General features: G+C 42.2%; 2 long non-coding RNA genes across 3 annotated transcripts in view; one reads left to right on the top strand and one right to left on the bottom strand.

Moving 5' to 3' along the window:
- LOC310678508 overlaps positions 1–16,798 on the bottom strand; it is a 29,953-nt gene extending 13,155 nt beyond the window's left edge. The window contains exon 1 of the long non-coding RNA XR_014511795.1: positions 16,652–16,798. This is a non-coding gene — a long non-coding RNA (uncharacterized lncRNA). The remainder of the gene's footprint in view (positions 1–16,651) is intronic.
- Positions 16,799–17,164: 366 nt separating this feature from the next.
- The window catches only part of LOC310678499, a 99,931-nt gene continuing 91,466 nt past the window's right edge, over positions 17,165–25,629 (top strand). For both annotated transcript variants that reach the window (XR_014511780.1, XR_014511781.1), the window contains exon 1: positions 17,165–17,777. This is a non-coding gene — a long non-coding RNA (uncharacterized lncRNA). The remainder of the gene's footprint in view (positions 17,778–25,629) is intronic.

Raw genomic sequence — 25,629 nt, 5'->3', positions numbered from 1 at the left:
ATCCCTTCTAAATCGTAATGATCTTATAACAGGAAACCTCCCCAAACTGCAAATAAGCAAACATGGCCAGCAAGCCAAAAACACTGAAGTTTCTCAAGGCAAGTAAATAAAGATGTGAATTTGAATTTTCCCTTAAACTTTTATAATGACAAATGGGGAAAATGGCAAAATTCATATATTTGCAGACTGCTATTGTGTCTACCCTTTATCTCCCTTTAGACATCATGATGCCAGAACATCAGGAAAAATGTTTACATACAGATGAATTTTGCAAGGAACTTTTGCAAGGATGGTGTCACTTACCACCATCATCTGAAAGGACATTTAAGGAATAAATAGTCAGATATAGGGCACAGGAACACTGGACTCTATCCAACAACGGTCCTACTCAGGCCTACTGAAATTAATGAACATGACTAAGGTCAATAGGTCTGATCAAATAAAACTGAGTTGGATAAAACCCTGCATCTCATTTGATGCACATGTTCTGCGCTGGTACCGGAGAAAATCTCTGGACCTATGGCACTACGTTAGTTTCACAACTGTTCTGTCGGGGTTTTTATTTTTTACAACATTAAATCATCTACTACAAAATTAAGAAGCATATAGCTCAATAATGCCTCGCTAATTATTGATACAGTGTGATATAAATAAAATCCACGTCATCTGGCACCAGAAAAATAGTATTAATACTGATTATGAGGTTTTTGAAAAGGCTAAGGGATTGCTGTGTGTTTTTCTTTATTTAATGAGGTTTCACAAGCTGCAGGCCCTCCATGGGAGTGGGCAGTGCTAACACCTCAGCTGGCATCAGCACAAGTCTCAGCCAGCTATGATCCATGCTGGACTTGGTGGGTGAGTCAGTGGGGCTAGAGATGGCAAGTGGGACAGGGGAGGTTTGGAGAGCTTTTGTGGTTTGCTTAAAAAAACAAACCACATCTATTCCCTAAACTCCATAGCTCAGGAGTGTGCTCCTGGAGGCCAAATGCAGCCCTTAAGGCCCCTGTGTTTAGCCCTAGTTCTTGGCCCCTCTGCAAGCAACATGCCTCACCAGCTCTGTTCCATGCCCAGCTCAAGTGCTTTTGCCAGTGTCATAGGAGCATGCCGGTCAGTAATCACATAGCTCAAAGATGAAATTAACTCTTTATAAGCAAAACCACAATCTCCACAACTTGAGGCCCAATGTTATTTTTCTAGAAAAAGATGTGCCAGAACTCACCACGAACACCTCCCTTGCTGTCTTAGAAGGGCAATGGTACCAACCTGAGAGGTAATGGAGCTGGGTCCCAGTGAGCTCCGGCTGAAAAAAAGCCCTAATGAGCAGAGCAGCTCATTCCCGGTGGTCTTCCTCCAAGTAATCAGAGACTGTGCCTGCATGCAGCTAACCTCTCCTCTGCCCTTTTCATGTCTCTTCTGGTTCTGAGACAAAGGGGGATAGGTGCTTGATGCAGCAGGAGGAAAACATCCTTGCTTCTTCACCAACCTGATTCATCTCTGCCTCTTGACCTCCCTCTTCCTACCCTCTTGCTTCAGCTTCTGTCTCTGATCATTGCCTTCTGTCTGCCACAGACTCTCCCAGCTCATGAAGCCCTGTTACCTCGTCAGTTTCCGCACCTCTTCCCAGTCTTCTGCATCTTCTTCAATGTTGTCCCACCACCACTTCCTGGGCTCTGAACCTTCTTCCCTCAGTGGTTCCCCACCAGGTTCCTTCCACTATTCCTCTGCATCCAACCATTCCATGACAGCTAGGCTGGAATGTGTCCCTGAACAGTGTGGGTGGGTGCAGAAACCAATGGCTTTGGTATGGCTGGAATGTAGCCTACTGTACAAAGGTAGGGGTCACATCCATTGCCACACCCTCTATGTCTTTGGCTACATCCACTACAGTGGTACCTCGGGATAAGAACTTAATTCATTCTGGAGGTCCGTACTTAACCTGAAACTGTTCTTAACCTGAGGTACCACTTTAGTTAATGGGGCCTTCCACTGCCACCACACGCGATTTCTGTTCGCACCCTTAAACAAAGTTCTTAACCCAAGGTACTATTTCTAGGTTTGCGGCACCTATAACCTGAAGCGTATGTAACCTGAAGCGATTGTAACCCGAGGTACCATTGTATTGGCATTTGGCCCTCATAAGGTAGCTTATAACAGAATGTGGTCCTAACCCTGCCACAGGCCCTTCATTGAAGCTGCAACGAGTAATTGGCTCCCCACTACAGAGATGGGTGGTGCCCGATGGGGAGGCCCTGGAAGGTGCTAGTCAATGTTAAAACTGCTTTAAGCCGAGTCTCTCTCTGTCCCCTTAAGAAATGACATACTTTCACAGGATGCTTTTGTATTGTGTCCCCAGACCTCATCAAAATATTAGGCCAGCAGAATAAAGAGTTAGAAATTTCAAGCTGAATTTTGCCGATTTGGGGGCTGAAAGATACCTGAGGAAACTGGTTCATCTTCTTTCTTATGGCCAGTTTCCTTTCAGGCTCTGATTTTAACCATAAACTTCTCAGTTGGTAGGTTACATACCTTCCCAGTTGATAACTTCCTGTATAAAGTTGCACTTCGTAAAACTTAAGTTATGCAGGGGAGACAGTTACCAGCTGCCCACCTCAATCCTGAGGTTTCTGCCTCTGCTTTTGAAAATCAGAATCATGTTGGATATGAGGCCAACCAAGCACAATGCCTTCACAGAGCAGCAACACGCCTTTTCTTCTTCTATCTAGCCAACTATGAGCATAAGCAAATGTTCTTCCCTCACCACAAGCTATAGCAAAAACTCACTCTTTCCAACATTCTTGTGGTCTGTTTAGACTTGCAGGCAACATTTCTCATTGTTGATTAGCAATGATGATATTGTTCTTGCTATGTGCATGTTGTTTTATTAATCCTGACTGTCGGGGTTTTAGTAAAAAGTTTGCAAATTTCTTACTTTCTTTCAAAAGAGCTCCCCTGATCAAACTTGGATTTGCTAAAGGCTGCTCATGTTTTCTTCACAGTGATGGAAACAAGTCACGAAGATAATCACAATAAGGCTATGCCATGGTTTCGATTTTCCTCTTGGCATAATGTGGATGCGTGCTTTCCCAGTATTACGTTTACCTGTATTCAACACTAATACAGATTTCAAACTATACTTTATCATCTTGACACTGTAATAAAAATCCTCATTTGCAATAAGAAAATTCCTTATTTGCAAAATTTAAAGAAGGGGGGGGGACCTGGATTTTGGAGAGGGTGGGGAAGGTTGGTATAGTGATGGGTACAAGTATTAGTGGTAGGGGGTTGTATAGACCTCAGTAGAAGAGCTTATAACCACAAAGTTCACCTCTTATCTTCTGTTTCACTAGATATGCCAAGATCTCCAAAACAGTATGAGCGACAGAATGGTACATGAGCTTCAATGACCCTAGGTAAAGGGACCTCTGACCATTAGGTCGAGTTGCAAATGACTCTGGGGTTGCGGCGCTCATCTCGCTTCATTGGCCGAGGAAGCCGGCGTACAGCTTGTGGGTCATGTGGCCAGCATGACTAAGCCGCTTCTGGCGAACCAGAGCAGCGCACGGAAACGCCATTTGCCTTCCCGCCGGAGCGGTACCTATTTATCTACTTGCACTTTGACGTGCTTTCAAACTGCTAGGTTGGCAGGAGCAGGGACTGAGCAATGGGAGATCACCCCGTCGCGGGGAATCAAACTGCTGACCTGATCGGCAAGCCCTAGGCTCTGTGGTTTAGACTACAGCGCCACCCGTGTCCCTTCAATGACCCTAAGTAAACAGTAATTACATACTGTATATACACACAACAACAGCAGCAACAACAACCATAGTGCATAAGAAGCAATGTATTTGTCCATCAAACCCAGTATCATCTAGTCAGACTGGAAGGGACAATCCAGGGTCTCACCACCTGCTACCTAATAATTTTAACTGGAAATGAGAGGGACTTGATATTCTTCTTGCAAAGCATGTTCTCTGCTACTGAGCTGTAGCTGGTCACCAGTCATGACCCTGAACAATTTAGGATCATCAATAATCTTGGCCACCTCACTGCTCACCCCTAACCTTAGATCATTTATGAACAAATTTAAAAGCAGAGGTCTTAATTCTAGTCCTTAGGGACTCCACTTTCTACATCTATCTATTCAGAGAATTGCGAGTTTTTTCTTACTTTTTTATTCTAGTGGTTTTAAACAACACTCAAGCATTATGGGGAGATCTGACCCTCTTGACTTTGCCTTCCAACTTCCTTTTTAGTAATCCCCTCATTTTGGGGAAGTACAGAGTGATGCCACCTCCAGTACACCTTCCCTGTCTTTCCGTGTTTCCTATAGGGACACAGGTGGCGCTGTGGTCTAAACCATTAAGCCTCAAGGGCTTGCCAATCAGAAGGCTGCCGGTTTGAATCCCTGCAATAGGATGAGCTCCCGCTGCTCTGTCCCAGCTCCTACCAACCTAGCAGTTTGAAAGCATGTCAGTGCAAGTAGATAAATAGGTACCACTGCGGCGGGAAGGTAAACGGTGTTTCCGTGCGCTCTGATTTCTGTCACGGTGTTCTGTTGCACCAGAAGTGGTTTAGTCATGCTGGCCACATGACCCAGAAAGCTGTCTGTGGACAAACGCCAGCTCACTCGGCCTGAAAGTGAATTGAGCGCTGCAACCCCATAGTCGCCTTTCACTGGACTTAACAGTCCAGAGGTCCTTTACTTTTTTTTTACCTACAGAGTTTGCATCCAGGCCAAAAGGGGGGGTCTTGTCAGCCCAGGATCTCCATGCACACTGTCCAGGCTTGTGTCCCAGGGTGGTCACTTTGGTGCTGCTAACGCAAGGGTTTGACTTCACTCCTGGAGGCGAACTCCATTGCCTCTTGAGACAAACGGATGCCAGCAACTAATTTTAGTATCTGCAAATATAAATATTTATTTGTATTTGACTAGTAAAAAACAAGCTGGTCCTCCTATATTATTTATTCATTCACTGTATTTTATTTTGTGGGCATCAGAAACTTCCTTCATACACTACTGGGTGTAGGGTGAGAGCAATCACAAGATGATCGCTACGCTGGATAATATATAAACAGAGGCCTGGTCAGGCAAAGAATTGGTGTTTCTCCAGAAAGTGACACTGTGGGTAAATAAAGCGAGGCGGTATTTATTCACTGAAAGGGTGCTAAATTGACTTCCTCCCACACTGTACCCACTGAAAGTGGCAGCACTTTGATCAAAGACAAGCCATCAGCACCAAACTCCGGAGGGAGACCAAGCAGCAGGTCAAAGCAGGGGAAGCATGAAAAATTGGAGATTGCCACGAGTGAGATTCAAGAGAACATCCGTACTGCCTTTCTTGTACTTGGCATTATAATACCGCATAGCTTTCTTTCTGTTGTTCCTGGAACCACTCAGGCATATAATGAATGGAGTCCTAGTGACTGGAAACGTTTGTCTTAAGCTGATGTTTCCATAACCTGCTTTCCTATTTGAACTTCGTAATGGATTTTTCAAGTGTTGACAGACTAGTTGCAGTGTCTCTGTGCTTCCTGAACTACTGTCCTCCCCTTTCCAACAATCCACCTGAATGTATCTGGCCATTGTGCAGGATTTTCATGGAATAATATAGACGTATGCACCCATCAGCTAGGGCGCCAGCGCTGGGCATGCAACGTGACGTTTCATGTGGACATAACGTGTTTGTGATATGACCAATTCCCATAAGCCTTCCCTGCAGATTGTTAATAGGAAAAGAGTAACAGCATACAACATATTTGGGTTTAGGCTCATATGCCTGCTTCACAGATGTGAAAAGGGGCAGAACTGCTGGATTTCCTAAAGTTCTGGCTTAGCCTTCCCCAATGTGTAGGGCGGAGGGAGGATTCCTGTTGAAAACGGAAGGCAAATAAGACCTCGGGGTCTCCTCCACCGGAACTACACCCTTGCTCCCTCCTCCACCAATTGGCCTGTGGAAAGGAGCTTGATGAATCACAAGAGCCCGTGTGGTGGAATGGTTAGAGTGCCAGACTAGGGCCATGAAGCTCACTTGGCCATGAAGCACACACGCCTTGGGCCAGTCCCTAACCTACCTCGCAGGGTTGTTGTGGAGATTAAATGAGCAGGGGAGAACCATGCACACAACCATGCGTTCCTTGGATGAAAAGGTGGGATATAAATCAATTGGAAAATCATTATTATGGTGATTGAGGTTTTTAGTAATGCAACTTTGATACTTGGATCCTGAAAGGTGATGTATAATACGTAGTTAATTAAATACACTTTTAAAATGACTTGCAGATTCTACACTAGACGTGAATTTGAACCCAAATCTTCTAACACCGTGTCAAATTCTATGCACTAGGCTGCTGGGTCCCCTCTTATATTGCCATGGATATTAAGTGTGCAAATTAACTGCAGGTTAGTAAGGGAGTAAGCCCCACTGCATCTAGTGGAACCGAGCTGACATGGTTACATGGCTGTAACTGGATATTCTCTCCTACTGTGCATGTGGCAGGTTTCATTTCAATAAAAACGCCTCATTTAACCGTTTATTATGGTATGAGACAATAGCCAATATTTTATCCAATGAAATCTGAATGAAATTCCTCTGCGATAAAACAGAATGTTTCAGTACTAAAGGTGCTCGGGGGATTAATCACTGCTTCTACCTGTTCTCACACCCTCAGTGTCAGCTTTAACCATGGGACCCATAAAACCAGAAATCTCACCGCTAAACATTGCACCCAGAACATAATTGCACATATGCTTATTTATTTGTACTGTATATTGTAATCAAAACTTTCTTTTTTAAAATACTACTTGGTGTTGTGACTAAATGTTAGTACAGGCCCAAGTTATTTTCTGAAATTATTTTATGTGGAAAGAATGCATTTGAGCAGTGTTTTTCTAGCGATAATACGAAGAAAGAAAATATGTAAATAAAGAGACAGAGATCATTGATTTATAGGCTGTATAAGTTGAATTAATAACAACAACAACAACAACAACAACAACAACAACAACAACAACAACAGGCTACCAGACAAGCAATAGTCACAGCCTGTAGACCCATTATTTATATACTGAAATTGTATTGAAGATTCTCCTGTATGTTCATGGCATTTTATTACATTATAAATATCTAGCTAACTTGGACATTCCTTGTTCCTAGCTAGTTGGCCAAAAGTAAAGCTCTTTTGCATGTGGAAAAGAACAATTTTCTTCCAAAAGGAAGATAGTCCAGAGTTAGATTGTAGCCACCGAAAATGACATTGTGTAGATGCTCCCGCCATTCATATCTGACCTGTGGAAGATGCAATCAGGAGTAACCACAGAAATTACAAAGGCACAAGGGGTCTGCAGATCAATGTACTGGATCAATTGTTGGAAAACTTAGCGACTGGCCCTATGTGGTGATACATAACCAAAACAGTTTATCAGATTGGACAAAAGAGTCCTAGCAAAAGCATCCATTGCCTAGCAGATATAGGGTCCAGTCACACAGTTGGGCATACTGTATACATGGGAGTTTCCTGCATTCCCTGGGGCTGTATCCACAATGACAGCATATATTATGTATGTTCATGATCCAGTGAAACTGCATGGAGGAAAGTAGCATCTGATCCTGATCTATCCCAGCATGACTGCACAGTACATTTTTGGCTCCCACACTCTCACAAATTGCTACCAGGAAGCAGCAGTTTAACCAAGGCACATCAGGTCAGGCATTCCTTATTTTACACTGGCTGTGTCCCTGGCTGCTAAGGACACTCCATGTAAAGGAAGTGACAGCAAACCTCTGAACCCACCCTCAGTAACCACATGCAACTCTTTCCACTTGACCACCACCTTCTCAAGAACTTCACACATTGCAAAATAAGGGGCGGGTCTGCTGTAGTAAAAGCCAGAGCCAATTTCAGCTCCGTTGAAGTTATCAAAGACATGTGGGCATCACATTATCCAACTGACCAGAGAGACTGAAGCCAGATCAAAAACAATAATTTGAGACTTGTGAAATGAGTTTACCTATTTCTCAAGCAAATGTCCAATTTTATAGAACATATTTTCATTAAAAAATAAGAAAAGGGAAGGGAAAAAGCATGCCATAGCTAATAACTTTTGAAAAACTGTAGGGACTGGCACTTTCATGCACTTGGCAAGTTTAAAAGCCAGTTTTTATTTAGTCCACTTTAAGTGTTGGAGGGTCTGTGAGTCCCAACTGTTTCACATCAGAGAAGGAAAACAACTTGAGCCCAGCCAAGACCACATTGGGGACTGCCAGCCTCTTTATGTGCCAAACATAAAAGCAACAAGTCCAGATGCTTTGATCCTCACATTTTTGGATTTAGTCCAGATTTTGGAGAAGAAAAAACAGCCATGCAAACCCTCACCCGCTCCTTATGTTAGGACAACATACATTATAACTGGAAATCAATCAATAGCGCTGTGACCTTCAAACGCAGTAAACGTTTGGAGTTGCTTTCTGAGCATGTAATCTAAATTGGGAATTGGAAGTTGGACAGAATCCTAATGCAAAAGAAAAACAGCGTATAGAGCTTCCATTTTTACATAAATCTGAAATCTCAAGGAAGAAACAGATGATACTTAAACTTTTTTTTTTTTTTAAGGAACTGAAATTGGCTTATGGATCATATTCCAGGGAGACAGGCTGAGGAGTCAATGCCGCAATCCTAAGATCCAATCTTTTACTACATTGCATTGCACTTGTGTCAGTGAAGACTTGCCACTATAGCGCATGTGTAAAGGATGGGAGGCAAAACTAAGGGGAGAGTAAGCAAAACAACATCTACCCATTAAATAAGAGGTAGGAGCAAGAGAGACAAAGAAGAAGGTTCAAAACTCAATATGGTAATGGAAATTGGCATAAGGAGGAGAGGGAAAGATTGGTTGGGATCACGCAAGACCGAAAGCCGTTGGCACAGACAGCCTGGAGGGAATGCAGTCTCACATGGTCTGTGGATTGCAGGAGGGATGTTGTGTGTGCTGGTATTTATCTGCCAAAATCAAGGCTGCAGACCCCTAGTAGGTCTAGTATAAAGATGTAACAGGAGGTAACAACAGGTTTTGAGTTTCATCTGCTCTGAGCTGGATAATGGGCCAATTTCACACATAAAGCACTTATTGTTATGACACACAGCTGCCAGTCCATTCTAGTGGCATCAGTAGTGGCAAAAGTATTGTTGTGTTATATTTGTTTAATTGTTTTTTGCAGGTATGTTGGCAAGCTGTTCCTGTGTAACTTTTTGCATCCACAGGATGGCGAGATTCAGGTGGGAGCAAGTACATAAAAGACTACTGGGGCAACCGTGTTATGGGAGGAACCATAGCTTAGGGGTTGAGGTCTCACATTCAATGCCTGGCATCTCCAGCTGTAAAAAAAAAAAAGAATCAAATTGCTGTTGATGAGAAATACCCTCTGCCTGAAGCCATGCCCACTGCCAATTAGAGTAGACAACACTGGGCTAAATGAACAAAGACCTGATAAAAGGCAGCTCCCCATACTTGACGTTCCAAAAAGCAGTCAAACAACAAAGAACGCCTATTATCTTTATGCTCTGTCCATATGTTTCTACAAGCATCTGGCTGGCTGCTGTTGAAACAGGATGATGGACAACACAGTCATTAGTCTGAGGCAACAAGGCAGTCTAACTTTTGCTGGAAGCTAGTCAACAGCTTCCCATTCCCAGTCTGGCTCTGCAATGCACAGACGGGAAGCGGCGCACAGAAATTAAGGAACATTTTCCCATGTGATATTCCTATACAACAAGATGCAAACATCTGTAGGTTGTGTGGACAAGTGGGTAGGAATGGATGAATCTGTCAATTTCAGTTTCCCCTCCCCCCCATCATAGTTTCAAGTCAGCCTATTTTTGCATCAGTATGCAATTAAAAAACCACAACACTGTACATGAAAATTCACACTCCTTTTCATGCACATTTCCCCTAATATATACAATTTTTGTATGCAATTTTACCAAATATACACTTTGTGCAAGCAATGTCCCCTAACTTAATGCATTTCTATGTTTTCTCACTAATTTAAATATTTTTGAGTGCATATGAATTTGTATTTATTTTGGGGTTGAAGAACCATCACAAAACTTGGAAAAATGTGAAATTTGAAGGGAAGCTGCATGTCAGTTTATGTATTGGTTTTGGAGGCACAAATTAGGCAGGTTTGTATGAAATGCAAACTAAACATATTTCTCTTCCATACCTACTAGTGAGGAGGGTCCATACGGGCTGGCGCTCCTTGCACATATCCACTGTGGAGATTAGAAATTTTAAAATGATGAATTCAGTTACCTGAATCAGAACTGTATTGGTATGCCTTAAATCCATCACATGATTTCAGCTGCAGAAGATATGGGTGTGTAGATGTGACTCTGCTCACCTGACGACGTTGATGCTCCTTACTGGAAGATAGAGAGGTGTGGTACAGACACAATGGCAGATCCAATCTAGGGCTCCTAACCTCTGCTACATTTGCACTGAACTAACCTGTCCCCTGCCTTGTCCCGCTACCTCTTGGTAAGCAACAGCAATGCAACCAACCAACCAGAGATCAGGTGGGCAGCGACACCCTATAATGATGTCCACCTACTGAATTATTTCCTTAAGATCCTTCGGGAATGATCATCCATCATAACAATAGTTCATAACCAGTACCACTGGCAGATACAAATCACCTACCTGGACTAAAAACAAACTAGACAGTGGAATGACATAACTGGACTGGGTATCTTTCTCTCCCTAAGACACCGATTTCATGCATTGTTTGTACAGTATCAAGTGTTGCAAAACAGAAAGTAAAGAGACACAAAGATACCTGAAGCTCTGTGTGTCTTAAGCAGTCCAGTTTTGCCCTATGATTCAGCTGGTTTTATTTATTAATAGTTGTAGTTATGGTGTCTGGCTGTTTCAGTCTCCATCACCTAGAGCAGGGGTCAGCAAGGTTTACTTTGCCTGGGCCGGTTCACTCTAGCGGAGATCCTTCTTTGGGACGGATTGCGCCCGCCCGCGATTTCAGGTGCCTGCGCAGACGCAATTTTCGGCGCCACAGAAGTGAGTCCCCACGCCATGCTGGTTTAGCGCAGCGCGTGGGGACCCGTCAAGCAACTCGGTTCAGGGGCAGCTCGTGGGCTGGTTAAATGACTCCCGTGGGCTGCTTGTGGCCCATGGGCCTTAGGCTGCCGACCCCTGACCTAGAGAAAGGGTAGGGAACCTGTGGCCCTCCAGATGATGGGAGTTTCTGTCCAACCACCTCTGAAGGCCACAGCTTCCCCACTCCCTAGAGGCTTCTCCATGAAGAAATTTAATTTTCCATATCCATAAGGATTTCTCCAAGAGTTATACTAGTATACTTGTTAGTTGGACACAGAGGATGAACAAGTGTTTGATTTATTTTCAAATGGAACAATATTATGGTGAGTTGTGCTCTCCTTTAATCCAGACTTCCTTGAACTTTGGCTGGCTTGGTCACTAACAACAGATGCTAATTACTGTGAAATCCATGCAGCTGATCTTCTAAGCTACTCCAATTATTAGCTCATACTACTGTGACCACACCCAGGTCTTCCTTCTCCAGGAACAGATGCAGTTGGCTCACTAGCTAAACTGCAAAAGCACTCCTGATGACAATCACTACAACTATCATCGAGATTGTTATTATATACAGTGGTGCCCCGCAAGACGAATGCCTCGCAAGACGGAAAACCCGCAAGACGAAAGGGTTTTCTGTCTGCAGAGGCGCTTTGCAAGACGAATTTCCCTATGGGCTTGCTTTGCAAGACGAAAAATGACAAAAAAAATTGAATTATTTTTTTTGCTCCAAAACCCCTTATTTTGAATTGCTAAGCTGCTAAAAGCATTTTAGCAGCAAAACCGCTAATCTCTCAAGCGTTAAAAAGCCATTTTTAGCCCTTAAAATGTCAATAGCGCTAATAGCGCTACTCCGTCAATGGGCTTGCTTCGCAAGACGAAAAAACCGCAAGACGAAAAGACCCGCGGAACGGATTCTTTTCGTCTTGCGAGGCACCACTGTATTGCATATAGATTTAGCCTCTGGATCTACAGGAGCAAGGGATGGTCCAAATAGAACTCCAGAAGTGTGAACCACTGTCCAAAATTAGCTGTACCCTGTTGTAGGCTCAAGGGTCCTACTCACCAAGAATACTTGGGCTTCTTCAGAAGGAAGAGTGGGATAAATAAAAATAAAATGAATAAATACTTGTCTTGCTTGGTTACATTTTAGTTTCTTGGCCCACATTGTGTGGTCCTCTGTGAGTCCATTCCTTTAACTTCATATTGATCTCGCTGCTCCATTATCAATTATATCTCATAGAATCATAAAATTGTAGAGTTGGAAGGAACCCTTAGGATGATCTAGTACAGGCTTCCTCAACTTCGGCCCTCCAGATGTTTTGATACTACAATTCTCAGCATCCCTGACTACTGGTCCTGCTAGCTAGGGATCATGGGCCAAAAACATCTGGAGGGAGCAAGGTTGAGGAAGCCTGATCTAGTACAACCCCCTGCCATGCAGGAATATGCAGCTGCCCCATACTGGGATCAAACCTGCAACCTTGGGCATTATCAGCACCACACTCTAACCAACTGAGCTATCCACTTTTGATGCTGCATCCGCTGCATCAAACAGTATCTGCATCAGTTATTGGGAGACTGCTGTGTGCAAGACCTCCAGATCCTCACCTTATTGCAACTTTACCTTTGAGCTGACAGGGACATAGAAAACTGCCTTATACTAGGCAGTCTTTCACATCACCTGCCATAGACCGAATCTTCAAAGGGCAAAGGGTCCCCATCCCCCCACAAGCAGTAAGCACTGTTCCGGTTGGACAAAATAGATGTACATTCTCTACAATAAATTCCTCTCCAGACTTCCAGCAAACCTGCACTTCATCTGACGTCTGCTTGTTATATTTGGAAAGCTCTTCCACATATTTTATAGAGACAGGAGTAATATCTAGGGTTGCCGCCAGACATATTTATTCCACCAAGTGGCAACATATGCCTTTAGCTGCTTCGGAGGCACAAAACCAATAGCAGGAATTGATTCCATCACAGCATGCTAGAAAACACTTCACCTGTTGAATTTCCACAACTCATGCGATTGTAAAAAAAAAGCAGTTTGAGCCGACCAGGGCATGGCAAGAAACAGTAGCAAACAATCCTAGCTGGAGACCAGCTGGTCTGGGTAGGTGTCAGTTCATAACAATAAACCCCTCCCATAACAGAATACATATGGCAAGGCAAGCTTAAGAAACACATCCAAATATCCATTGGCAACACAGTGGGCAGTAACAGTCGGGGAGCAGCCAAAATCCTTCTCACTGTAAATATGTAACAGCCACTGTAGTCAGAGCCAGAATGTTCCTGCTTTTATACTACCAGCCCCAAGTTCTTGTCCCAGGATTTATCCTTCTACCTTTGTGCTATTTCATTTGACTACAGCATCCATATAAAGTTCAAAACTAGAGTGGGGGGTCACTGGAGATTCCAAGCTTCACAAAGCAATTAAAAGGATTCTGCACTGAGATTTGCTTACTGCATTTGTAAAACACAACGCGATTTAATTGCACTGTCACTAAATACCAATCTAGACGATATCTTGCTATTTTGAAATCCTTAGGCTGCCTTTTACATTTTAATGGCAAAGAACAGCCACTGGCACAAAGTGAATTGAGCTCACAAAATTTACCGTATCTTGCAACAGGCCTACAAAAATTACAGAACAGTATCACAAAAACTGTATTGATCTTGCAATGGACAGCTTTTTGGTTAGATTAAATGCGTGTCCTGCATGAGCTTTTTAGAGCTGCAAAATATTTAGGTCATGGAGTGTCAAGGGTCATCTAGTCCAACCCCCTGCAATGCAGGAATCACAGCTATAGAATCCGTAACAGATGGTTGAGGGGTCACACTTCCAACTATATGCGCACCAAAGTACATTATTATTTAACTGAAATAGTTTTGTTGGACTAATTGATCAAACAGTTATTTTTGCATACAGATAAAAACAACCGTTGTGAAATGAGAAACATGTTTTTAGACAAACGTGTATATGATGTAGCCGGTCCAATAATTTTAGTACATGAATTCCTTCATGTACTTGCATTAAATATAACAACAACAACAACAACAACAACAGATGTGAGGTTACTTAGGGCATCTTCTTGGTTCTTTAAAAAAAAACTGCTGATAAATCTAAACAATGATTAAATCACTGAACCCTAAAATAGGCCATAATACTACAATTGCCAATTATTTTGCTGATCTTTTTCTGTTGCTAAATACTACATTTTAAGGTGGAATAGAGAATTTGTCTATTACCTTTGGCTTGAATGGAGAAAAGCAGAGACAGGCCTTCGTATATTCTGCGGTACAGAAAAATAAATGGCTACTCTGTATTAGGCTAACATAAACCAGGTGCTGGCCCCAGGGGCTGCCTTCCTGTAATAGATTTCTTTCCACCAAAGCTCTTCAAGGAGGGCGTGGGGGGGTAGATTTCAGATACTAGATTGGGCCAGAGGGTGGAACCTCCTGTTAAACAAGAGTGTTTGTAGTTGTGGTTACAAGCAGCAAGATCCCAGAGAGCAAGATGGTGTTGCGAGTCGCACCACCTTTGCTAGGGACTTTCAGCCTGCATCATGATCACAAATCATTTCCTATGACAGGAGGTTATGTGTTAAATATGTTCATCTCGAAGCACTTGCAAAAGGTAGAGCCTATGCTATCAAAATAACAGGATCAGGATAAAAAAAACAAAACCCATATCTGTAAGTGATTCATTCATTCCCTTTTCAGCTGTATGGCTTCCCTGGCTCCTTGGACTTCTAAAAGGAGAAGCTGTTGTTTATATTAAGGATGCTTCTTATGTTTAGAGAAAGGGAAACATTTGCAAATGATGCTGAATAACTGCTAGTATCTCCAACAATTTGACAGAAAGGCTCTTGGCATAAGCGTTTGGTATGCATTGTTTGTTTTAACTTATTTTGTCCATTTTTTAAAAAGCATGATGGTGGTTTTGATCAACTCTTGCTGGTGGAATTCCATTAGTACATCTGCTTAAAAAAAAAAAAAAAAAGATAAGCAGACAGTGTGCTAGATGAGCCTAAATCGGGATTGGTGTTGGGTATATTTTTAGCCTTTTATCCTTATGCCTAATTGAGGATGACATGCAATCATGAGGTTTCATTTCAGAATGCCGTCTCTTTCCTCTCCCTTATTAAGTGGTGGAGCTGACTTTGGCTGCTGTCCACAGACCACTTACATCAGAGTACTTGGACATTGTAGTCGAGTCCTAGCGATTTAAGCAGAAGTAAACCGGTATGAGTAGTTTGTTGGCTGTGTATCATCAGCAGTTTGGTGGATATATGAATTTTAGGACATGTCCACACACAAGGTTTCTACTGAGGTTCTGATATCATGAGTCAATAATCCAGGTAGCATCTGATCTAGTAAGGCATATGACAGGGGTGAGGAACTTTTTTTCTTAGTTTCCTGGGAGTAAATTCTTGGGGATGCGCACTAGTGGTGTACAGGGCTAAAGCCAAAATTGAAGCAATATCATTACTCTTTGCTGATTTATTTTATTTATTAAGTCTGTATACTGTACAAACTTGTAAGTATATTGTAAAAATGCAATACAAAAACACAAACCAATATGCCCCCCACCAAACACATTTAAAAGGGGTATAAGATGTTAATCAGCCAAAGGCTTGGTTGAAAAAGAGAGTTTTTGCCTGGCGTCTACCTGGGGAGAGCATTCCACAAAAGTGGAGCCACTCAGAAAAGGCTGGTTCTTGTATGGCCCCCCTCCAGACCTCTTGTGGAGGCAGTATATGAAGGATTGTCTCAGATGATGATATCAGGGTCCAGGTAGGTTCATATGGAGAGAGGAGGTCCTGAGCCTTTTAAGGCTTTATAAGTCAAAAACAGCACTTTGAATTGGGCCTGGAAACTACTTGCCAGTGGGCCATATGCAGAAACTCTCTTGCCCTGACGAACAACTTGGCTGCTGAATTCACATTCAGAAGACACAAATGATCAGATGTACAAAATCATATGCTTCAATGGTTTTCCTATTGATTATTGTGGACGCAATTCCCAAACTACAAAGAAAAGAAAGGAGAGTAGGGGCCTTGCAGTTTCCCATTAACAGTTAGCACCTCAACAGCAGACTGAGCAGACAAGCAGGTCGGTCTCCCCCAATACAATGAGACGTATTACATTTCTACTTAAAACACAGCAACTGTTTCTAAACTGTTATTTATAAATATGAATTAGCAAATGCAAATTTACGCAGGTATGTGCCATCTTTCGTCCTTTTTGGGGGACGGAAGCCAGTTAATCAGTTCCTCTTTTTTAAAAAAAACAACAACATATGGACGCCCTACTTAATACCTAACACCAGACCTCACCATTCCCCATCTTTTCATATGCAACCTAGAGCATTCAATTCTATTTTTATTTATTATTTTTTAGTCCCACCTTTCTTACCCAAAACGACGTCTCACAATCGTATAAAGCAAGTAAAATGGCACTCTAGGCCAACAACCACCACCCAATAGCAGCAAGAATCACATTAGATTACAAGGCGCAGGCCCAAAATACAACATTTCTTACCTGATATCTACAAGTTGGTAACGCAGGGCTTTTGCTAGTTTTTTCCTAGAGAGAGAGTTCTACAGAATTAGAATAATTCTTTCCTCCACACAAAAACAGAACCATCTCAGGGCAGAGCACCAGTTTATGGACTAGTTCCCACTAAAAAGGTATGATAACCCTGAATGTGGGCTGCCCCATTTCAGAATGCTGGTAGGGACTCCAAGCTCCTGCCTGATTGATTTATTTTTAATTAATCCCTGCACATAGAAATCTAGATTGAAGGGAGAAAGCTTTCTGTCCGGACTCACCTTTAGTTTTCTGCGGGGAGGGAATGAGGAGCTGTAGTGAGGAGCAGTCCTTGGGTGAACTACCTCTTGCAATTCAAAGTGGTGCAACCCAAACAAACAGTCTTTTTTTTCTCTCTCCCCCCCCCCCACCTCAATAAAAGGCCTCAGGTTGTGTGAAGGTCAGTAATTAGGCCTCTTCAATGCTTCCTGGCCTGGCTTGAGGAGAGATAGTTGGCGGACTAGGCCTCAAATCCTTCAAGTTTCAGCCACTTCAGCCTTCTTTGCCTGGCCTGGGAAGAGACAGTTGAAAGACTAGGCCTCAAATCCTTCAGGTTTCAGCCACTTCAGCCTGCCTGGCCTGGCCTGGGGAGAGACAGTTGAAAGACTAGGCCTCAAATCCTTCAAGTTTCAGCCACTTCAGCCTTCCTGGCCTGGCCTGGGGAGAGACAGTTGGAGGACTAGGCCTCAAATCCTTCAAGTTTCAGCCACTTCAGCCTGCCTGGCCTGGCCTGGGGAGAGACAGTTGGAGGACTAGGCCTCAAATCCTTCAAGTTTCGGCCACTTCAGCCTGCCTGGCCTGGCCTGGGGAGAGACAGTGGGAGCACTAGGCCTCAAATCCTTCAATTTTTGTGGCCGCTTCACCCCCTTTCTTGCCTGGAAGGACTGTTGGGAGGAGCAGGCCTCAAATCTTTCAACCGCTCCATGTCTTGACTTCAAGGAATTTGAGCTGCTGGCCGAGTCTTCTTCAGTCAGTTTCCTGTGAGTAAGGAGGCTGCTGCTCCTGGATCCTCTCAACTGCTCATTGCCACCATAACACCTGCCATGAACTCCCCACCTGAGTTAGGACAGAATATGCGGTAAGAGAAACTCGCCACCTGTCTACTGACTGAGCCATGTTTTAAACAATATGTTGACCCCCAGTTTCAGCTGAGCGTGTTTCATTTGCTTGTGGTTTCTATTGACTGAGGAAAATCCCTAGCGGTTTCACCCTGAAATGCAAAATATGTGCAGGCTTTGGCTGGAAAGTGGAAGGAAAAGCTTTGTTTGAAGTTTTTTTTTTTTCATCAGATGTGGTCCAAAGAGAAGAAAGCCCAATGGGGAGGCATTTACCCTCAGCCCACCAATTAGTCGTGGGACGGGATGCCTGGGAAATGCTAATCTATAAGGAAAGCTCTCGTGGTTTAATTGATTTAATCAGTAGACTTAAAGCTTGCAGCCCTGCTTCGTACTAATTTTGCAAAATAGCCTAATTATGTTATTGGGTTTCTTTAACCGACTTAACTTTGCTGGATAACCAAACCACAAGGGCTCAAAAAGCAAAAAAAGTGGGGGGTGGGGAGTCTGCTAGGTTCCATAATAGGAGATGGCGTCTCCTTGCAGCAGGTGGTGAGAGAGACTGCGCCCTAGTGGCCGTGAGAGTTGTTGTAAATGATGATGAAGAAAACCAAGGATAGGGTTGCCATATTTCAGAAAGTTAATATCTGGAGACAAAAGTTGTTGAGCTTTTTCTGCAAAATCTCAGTTTAAAAAATGAAGTTTTTCCTGGAATTGGCCAAAATTGGCACTTCCAAGATGGGTTGCCATATGTAACTGGATTTTCCCGGACATTTCGGTAATTTTGGACACTGTTCCTCATGACCGAATCCTGAAATTCCAGGTGTATGGCAAGCCTAGTTGACCCAATAGGGTTCTGAACAAATGCTTGGCAGTAAATAAGGCTGAGTGTGTGTGTGGTGTTACGTACACTAACTGAATACAGTACAATTTTCACAGTTATTGATAAGAGTCACCACCTTTTTCTCTCAACCTTTTTTCTGGCATGGAGAGCAGATGTGGAGTGGCAGGGGTGGTGATTTACTGGCTGAATCTGTATGTTCTCTTAATTATTTTAGGTACATGAGCAGGGCCAGTACAGTGGTACCTCGGGTTACAGACACTTCAGGTTACAGACGCTTCAGGTTACAGACTCCGCTAACCCAGAAATAGTACCTTGGGTTAAGAACTGTGCTTCAGGATGAGAACAGAAATCACGCGGCGGCAGCGGGAGGCCCCATTAGCTAAAGTGGTACCTCAGGTTAAGAACAGTTTAAGTTTAAGAACGGGCCTCCAGAACGAATTAAGTTCTTAACTCGATGTACTACTGTAATAAGAGCAATTCTAGTTTCTTACATTTACACAGGCAGTGTGGGAAAGAGCCCAGTCATAAAAGATGGATATGCCTAAAATTATGCAGAATTAATTAGAAGAATTCTGGAGAGTACCACATCAGAATGCATGTGTGGGGTATGTTCATCATATTTTTGAATGTTACTGTATTTTTATAAAAAGCTTAACATAGTCCTCTCCTTAATGCACTTGCCTACTGTGTGAAGGGAGGTTTTAAGAGAAGCACTAAAAAAAGGCACACACCTCTCTGCAACATCATTCTTTCCAATGAGTAGAAGGCAACCAGATCTGACTTTTGAGAATGTTGAAGAATATCCACAAATAGGTGAAGAAAGCAAGATGGGATTGCAGTCAAGTTCATTGGGAAGGAGATTGCACTCCTGCAATCTGAAGTAGTACACTCCAGGATTAATTTACCACATAATTCTATGCAGAATAGATTTTTCTTTTTTTAAAATAATATTTATTAAAAGTTTTATAGTTACAGAAAGGAAGTATGAGAAAAAAAGAAAAAGCAATAAAAATTTAACAAACAATACATCGAAAATAAAAAGAAAACAAAACAAAAAAAAATACATCAAAACAACAAGAAAAACAAAAACATTTAAAAACACATCCAATTTCCATATCTTTATCTTTCATTTACTTGTTTCCTCGACTTCCTCACACCTCCCTTTTTTGTATTCTAGTTCAAATTAGCTAATTCAGCAAATCTTTTCCCTCTTTCTCAATTTTTGTTCTTTAATTTATCTTAACACAATCTAGCTTTAAATTTTCCACTTTAGCCCATTAACAATCAGTTTTTACATAATTCTTTATAACATTTCTGCTAAAACCATATAACTTCATTCCAGTATTCTTCTAACATTCATTAATTTTGCAGTATTTCTGTAAGTATACTTTAATTTTTTTCCAATCTTCATCCATCGACTCTTCTCCCTGGTCTTGGATTCTGCCACTCATTTCCGCCATTTCCATATAGTCCATCAGCTTCATCTGCCATTCTTCCCGTGTGGGAGATTTTTCACCCATCTGTCTTGTCTTGGAGTTGTGGAACCAGCTTCTTAGCCAGCTTTTTCCACTAAACTATTAGAATCAGGAGCATCCACCTAGTATTTTTTTAAAAAAGAAACTGGCATAAGTGAATAAACATAACCTACCCTCTACCGCAGGGGTTGCTAACCTTTTGTGGCCAGTAGAATTTTGAGAAAGTCTGAGGGGCACCAGTTACAAAATAGCTGTAACATCTGAATTGGGAATGCCTGAGAGGACCCCAGACTGGTGTCTGGATGCAATGGTAGACTGGATGAGGGCTAATAAGCTGTGTTTGAATTCTGAATGCTTTTTAAATGGACCCCTCCCCCTTTTCTCATGATACGGAAACTCAGGGCTGCCCAGTAAAATGAATTGACAGCAGCTTCCAAAGTGATAGAATAGAGTGATCCTTCACACAATAAATAATTCTGGAATTGGCTACCACAGAATGTGTCAATAGCCACTAGCTTACCTGGCTTTTAAACAGGATTAAGCAAATTCATGGGGGCTACGTCTATTCACAATTATTCCCTATGGCAGCTAAATCAAACCTCCATGTCTAGATACAATATTCTCCTGAATACTAGATGTTGAGAACAAACAATTAATACCATAATGAACTGCTTCCAGTTACTCAGAGAGGCATTTGGCTGGCCAGCCGGCTGGTAACTGCTGTGCTGCTACTGCTCAAAAGAGAATGTGGGTTGCATTGAGCTTTGGTCTGACATGGTAGAACATGTTCTAATAATAATTTGGAAATACTGTTAAGAGACATTATGTGCTAGTTTCTGAGCCAGTTGTGTGAGTTGCGCATCTATTTATCAGTAGTCTTTAATGTGCACAACTGTAAATGGACCCAAAAAGGTGCTGGTAGACTCACTTCTGGACTTTAATCAACCACAAGCCCTGCCAGGATTCAGAGTAATTTCCTAACTATGAATCAACCTGATGACAATGAATCGCACACTGGATAAGAATGCCAAATAAAACAAGCCATCACATATAGCTTGTATAGAGCAGCCTATGGAAAGGCTTTTGATCCACTTCACCAAAACAGCAACAGTGATGAAAGTAGAGAAAAACAGGAACAGAAGAACCCCAAACCACATCTGTGAGTGTTGTGTAGTGATATTTAAGCCTGACAAAGATTAAAGAAAGCAAGATGGTCCTTCCAAGAAGACGTCATGTGACTTGGAAAAATACTCATTTGAGTATTTCACAGAATACTCTGAGCAGAAAATATACAGTGCTGATAAAAAGGGCATCCTGCTTTAATGGGAAATGTCTTCCCTTAAATCAGATTCAAGCTAGAAACACAACCACTTGCTGATAAATTCCAATAGTCACTTGAAATTCTGATGTTCCCATTATACAAGTATACTTCATTTATAACAAGGCAGTGAAGGAGTGACAGTTTGTAGGTGATGCAGTTGCTATATTGTGCAATCATTGCCCTAAAAAGGACTAAAACCCACAATGGAGAATCAACCTCTTCAAGCATAGAAAACCAAGAGATACTATAATGTGTGAATTTGGGATGAGGCTAAATAGATCAAAAACTGCTGGTTCAAAACTTGCTTTTGCCCTGAATCCAGTAAACAACTTTTTAGACCAGAGGAAGCCAATGTGATGCCCACCAGAAGTTCTTGGACTACAACTCCCATCAACCCTAGCCAGGATGTTCAGTGGCCAAGGATTATTACACTCCAATAGCATCTGGAGGGCAGTTTGTTGGCTATACGTGTTTTAAATTTAGGCAAACTAACATCTCATGTCTCTCTCATTCTGCAATGCAAGGATAAAAATACTATGCTATTGGGTTGTTGTAAGGATTACTGAGATGAGGATTAGTGAAATAAACAGTTATTCAGCCACCAGTGCTGCTGTTTGGTCTGCCTGCTGCTAGAAGCGGATTTAGGGGAGTACAACTGGTTTTCCCGCCATGGGTGCCAAGCTGAAAGGGCACCACAGGGAGCACCGCAACAATGACAAACAGTGGAAGGTGAGAAGCAGTGGGGGACTGAATTTTGGTGTCGCACAGGGTGCCTCTAAAATTTGAAAGCCCAAAGTCCATCACTACTGCTGCTGCCTAGTCCCTTGTTTGTGAATTATAGCAGCAGCAGTTTGAACTCATACACCATTTTCATTTTTCCACAATGCCCTAGAGTGCCCAACTTAGCATTGCTCTGGAGCACTGTGAGAAAGTTAAAGTGGCAGTTAGCTTCCCAGACCCAGCCACTGCTTCCTGGAAAATTCATAACTGAGGGATCACGTAGACAGGTAGGCTGGCAAGTAGGCAGCCATCCCAGGGCAATTTTCTAGAAAGGGGTCTCTACTCTAGAAGCAACCTTACACTAAATATTACTGTATGTTTTATGAAATGCATGGGCTTTGTTTTGAAATTACTGAAACGATTCACATAGAAATAAATAGTCTGTATCTCTCATTGTGACATGTGAATTAAAATGACATGTAGCTAATCCTAATCCTGATTCTGACCTTTAAAGCCATAACAACCTGGATTCTTAGATGCGGAAGAGACTAAGTTTAGTGGTAGAACCTTCTTTGCATGCAGAAGGTTCCAGGTTTAATCCCTAGCATCACCGGGTCAGGCTGGGAGAGATCCCTGCTTGAAAACCTGCAGAGCCACTGCCAGTCTGTAGACAGTAATGAGCTAGATGGACCAATAGTCTTACTTGGTATATGACAGCTTCCCATGTTCCTAGATCTTGGCTGCCTACCTTTTAGTCAAGTGAGATCATAGATAGTATCCAGCAAGGCCTCTTTAGTGGTGGCACACAACTTTAGTTTTCTTCCTGCAAGCCTCATGATTTTATTTATTTATTAAGACGTCTCTAGTCTGCCTTTCACATCATTCACAGGGCAGTGAACACAGCTTTCAATTACGGCATCAGCATGAACATGACCACATATAAAAGGCAGCTAAAACCCAAATCAGAATTAAAATCAGTAACCAGCCTACTAGAAATTAAACATCCGCAAAAGCGTGGGAGGGTGATAAGTATGGTTTTAATAAGTGCCAAAAAGCCATTAATGTTGCTGCTTTTCTAAGCTTACCAGTAATTCTTTCAGTACTTACATACTTAAAAGACATGGAATACTACATGAATTTGCAGCAGATCCCCAGCAGATAATGCAACTTTCGCAACCATTTCCAGCCAAGAAGAGGACTTTTGGGGCCTCCTGTGTAGAAGTGAGTCTTCCTTGCCACTCATCCCTTAACATCTCCCTCAACCTAATACATTCTTTGTTTAGGGACGTTAGGGGCAAATAGTAGAGAGAAGTGACACTAAGCAACAGGGATTTTTGAATGTATCTGTCAAATGCTTGAAAAACCCCTCAAGGTTTTCCATTGCTCAGCAGGAACACTAGAAAAAGACCAATTGTTTTTTTGGGCATAGCCATATTTCTTTCTGTTCTTATGGGAAGGCTTTGCTCATATGCTGCCCTCATTGAGAGGTTTCTTTAAATTTTATTTCACCACTTCCATCACCTTTTTGTTTTTTAAAAAAGTTTGAATGGGGAAAAGTTATTGAGTGGATATGAGCATTGTACATCACAGTACACATCCCCAATCCTATTGCACACATCTATCAATAATAACAATAACAATAACAATAACAATAATAATAACAATAATAATTTATTTATACCCTGCCCATCTGGCTGGGTTTCCCCAGCCTCTCTGGGCGGGGAACATACACACACAAATTCTAGCTCTGCTGATGCTCAACGCACTCAGCATTCAATGAGCATTCTCAGTCGTCACCAGGCTGTCTTGTCTTTGTTTCAGTTTTTAATATACAAACTTAATATTTTTCTGCATATCTGGGGACTTTCCCTATGCCAAAATCTCTCCCTTGTCCATGAGTAGCTTACTGATAGGCGTGGGACCTTCAAGTTAATACATATATATAAAACATCAGAATGTTTGAAATACTGCTGTGTCCAGTTGGTGGCTGGCCTGTTTGTTCCATGTCTTTCTTCCAGGAATGAACAGCCACCTCCAACACACATACACTTACCTCTTGAGGCGAAATATGTGTAGTTCTTCTGAGTGACCACAAGAGAGCAATAGGAAACAAAAACTGAGGTTGCACAGCTCAAATTCCCTTTGAGTATTGTGCTTAATCCTCTTGAGAAGAAAAAGTAAAACATGGGACAAGCTGGCAAGAAAGGACAACCTCCTTTAAACAGGGATGGTTTGCCTTAAATCACATTCAGGCAATGAAAACAACCCCTTACTGATAAAATCCTACAGTCAGTTGGGATTCTGGTTTTCCCATTACACAAGTATCTTTATTTCTCTGTTTATTTTTAGTAATTATTTTCCGATGGAAGAGACGGAGAAAGATGGAGAGAGTGATTAATTATACAAATAATGGTTGGCTCTGTGTGTTAACAGGCATAAAATATTGCCCTACGGAGCAAAAATAAGGAACTTTGTTCAAGACCTTTGACTTAATGTCAAAGGCTGTTTAATGAGGGTTTGTGGAGGAAGGGGATGCTGCATTGCCGCAGTTTCATTCCCAAGGGGCAGTGCACGCCATGTGAACTGGGGCAGTCATGAAAATTCCAAGCCTCCTTGGGTTTTTTTCTTCTTCACAAATATTCTCTACCCATTCCTTGGCAAACCACAGAAATGGCCATATGCTACTACTCTTCATCACTTCTGGATAAATTGTCATTAACTTTTGCTATGTTATTTTAAGCCTAAATTTAGTTAGAATGGACATGATTCTGTTAAAAGAAGAAACAGATTTTGTAAGAAGCTTAGGAGGTTAGAAATGGAAAATTAGGAGTTCAGCATGAAAAAGGGAAACGTTCCATATATACCACCATGAGCTACTTCTGCTTCTCTTGCTCGCTTGCTGGCTTTCATGAATCATTTCCTTGCTCTTCAAGCAATTTTACAATACAATAAAACACATAAAACAATTGCAAATGTAAAGACTATTAGATGTATAAAAACAATTTCAAATACAGTACAGATACAGACAGAGATAAAAAAATCTCCACTTAGAAACTTGCTGCACTGAACAAGGGAAACTTGTCAACAGTCACCAAAAAGACAATAGAGATGGAGCCTGTTTGACAGGTATGTAATGGGAGGTGCCACCAAAAGGTAGGTGTCCGAAAGGTCCAATTCTGGCATCATAAAGAACAGGCCTCCTGGTAAAATCATAGGTGCAAGATGTGCCCTCCTGCAGGCTACAGTGATTGGTTGAGTGTACAAGAAATGAGACTACCTTTTAGGTATCACCCCAAGCTGTATAACACTTTGTACATCAGTACCAACACCTTAGTTTGGTATCCAATTGGCAGCCATGCTTAACGTGATGGTGATAGCCTACCCCAGTGAACAGTCGACGCTCTATATTTTGTAGTTCCTGCAGCATCTAGATTTGCCTCAGGATCAGCCCTACAGTGGGAGCATTGCAGCAATCCAATATGAAGGTTACCAGCACATGGACAACAGTGCTTAGG

This window comes from Podarcis tiliguerta (assembly GCF_965153285.1).
Source record: "Podarcis tiliguerta genome assembly, chromosome: 5".
Classification (NCBI taxonomy): domain Eukaryota; kingdom Metazoa; phylum Chordata; class Lepidosauria; order Squamata; family Lacertidae; genus Podarcis; species Podarcis tiliguerta.
Note: the sequence above shows the minus strand (reverse complement) of the source record. Positions and strands in the feature narration are given on the sequence as shown.